Source organism: Plasmodium gallinaceum (genome assembly GCF_900005855.1).
Source record: "Plasmodium gallinaceum strain 8A genome assembly, contig: PGAL8A_v1_130, whole genome shotgun sequence".
In the NCBI taxonomy this organism is placed as follows: domain Eukaryota; phylum Apicomplexa; class Aconoidasida; order Haemosporida; family Plasmodiidae; genus Plasmodium; species Plasmodium gallinaceum.
In genome coordinates, this window is record NW_021628289.1 from 106,850 (window position 1) to 109,382 (window position 2,533).

Here is a 2,533-nt window from a genome sequence, read left to right on the forward strand (position 1 = left end):
ATTTTTTTTTTTTTTTTTTTTTTTTTAATTAGGTGAAAATCATTTTTATTTTTTTAATAGAAAGTTAATATAACATATATATATATATATATACAGTATTATATTTGTAGTAGTAAAAATATGTAAATAGAAAATAAGTGGTTTCATTTATATGAATATATATTTATTTTATAATATTTTGCACTATATATTGTATTTTTATATGCAAGTTAATTTATTTTAATTGATAGTATATTTTCAGTAAATTTAAAGAAAAAAATTAAATATTCAAATAAATATTTAGTTGGTTCTTCAAAAATTTCTATTTAAAGAAACATCTAATAGAAAATATTAAGAAAATTTAAGCTGTATTTATTTTATTTTATTTTATTTTATTTTATTTTATTTTTTTTTTTTTGTACATTTTATCACATACATTTTTTTTCCTTAAAAAAATATGTATTTTCTGATTAAATGCATTTTATGATAATTCTATCAAAATAATAGCTACATATAATGAGATTCATATATATTAAAATAATAAAAAAATTAAATAAATGAATTACAAAAGTTCATGTAAAATTAATTTATAATTATATTAATGTATATACAGAATAATTTATTATTATTCTAATTAAAAAAAAAAAAAAAAGATTGAAGGAAATTTTCTTCATAATTCATTATATTAAATTTTTATCTGTATGTGTTTATTATATGATACATATGTTTGTTTTGTTTATTTTATATAATTAATATGTAGACTCTTATAAAAAACTATATTTAGCATGTATCACTTTTTAATATATTCATAAGTTATATATTTATAATAATTTTAAAAAAAAAAAAAAAAAACAGCAGTAGAAGAGATTGTATACTTTATATAAATTATTTAAACTTAAGTGATTTAAAAATAAAAAGCAAAAATTTATGTATGCTATTTTTATATTTACATTTATATCTTCAATATGTTTTTCAATATTTTTCATGACAAAAACCTTTTATTTTGTTACAAAAAAAAAAAAAACTTCATTTTTTTTTTGTCTTTTTGCTTTTTTATAATAGTAAAGCTTTAGTGTTATGTATAGGATTTAAGAGAATTTAATAATTTATATATATATATAAAGAATTTATTTTTAATTTTTTAAACTTTTATTATGGTTATTTATTTTCATAATGTGTACATAATAGTGGATAAATTTGAATATCAAATAATATTCAGTTTCATAATTGTTGTTCATTTTTGAATAAAATATTATATATTATTTTAAAAATATACACAATTTTTTTTTTTTTTTTTATAATATACTAATTATTTTTAACACACTATTTTTTTTTTTTTTTAGAATTCTATTAGATTTATCGTAATTTTTTATTTTTAATATTTATTTAATTACGCTTAAATTGCTAATATAATGTTTTCTCATTAATATATTATATATATATATGGATTGTAAGTTTAAAATAAACTTATTAATAAATTTTTATATGTGTATATTATTTATATACATATCTAATTGTTTTCTTTAGAGTGTGACTTTTATAGTGCTTAATTCAAAGTAAAAAAAGATTACAAAAAAAAAAAAAAAAAAAAATTTTAAGAGATAAAGTTAAAAATTTATCAATAAATTTAAATGATAATTGATAAATAATTTCATTTTATTTTTGTTCTATTTTTTTTAATATTGTTTTGTGTTGTTCTATTAATTATTTTGTTCTATATTAATTATTATTTTTCTAAATAATAATGAAAATTTAAAATAAGAATATTAAAAAAAATTTTTTTTTTTGTATTTATTTTGAATTTATAATAAAATTTGAATAAAATAATATGTAAAAAAATTACTTTTAAAAACTTTTGTCCCATTATTGGAAATTATATTTATAAATATATTTTAAAAAAAAGTTACTTTACATATATTATTTTAAACATGCAAGAAAAAAATAATTATCTTTATTTCTATGCCTAAAAAAACTCTTTCTACTTGCTGTTTTATACATGCGATAATAATAATTGAGTAGAAAAAAAAAAAAAAAAAAAAAAAAAAAAAATTATAAATAATAAAAAAAAATTTGTATACATATTACATTTACATACAAAAATAAATTTACTTTTTTTTATTATTATTATTATTATATTTATTATATTTATTTAAATGATATTCTATAAAGACAATTATGTAAACTAGAATAATACATGATATTAAAAAATAAATTTGTCAAGATTTTTTATTTTTTTTATATAATGTTATTTTCATTATAAAATATTTTAAATTTATTAAATTTTAAATAATTTGTAGAACAAATATTAATTTTAATTAATATTTCAAGAACAAATTGCAAAATTTAGTAATCTTTTATGTAATTTTTTTTTTCTTTTTCTTTAGAATTCTTCCGAGAAAGAAAAAAAATACGTAAATATGTTTGAGAAAAAAATAAAAAAAAAAAAAGATAAAAATTGGAACATGTTCGTGCATTATATTTGTTAATATATATATTAAAATTTTATTTCTTAATGTTTTTTTTTTTTTTTTTTTTTTTTTTTTTTTTTATAATA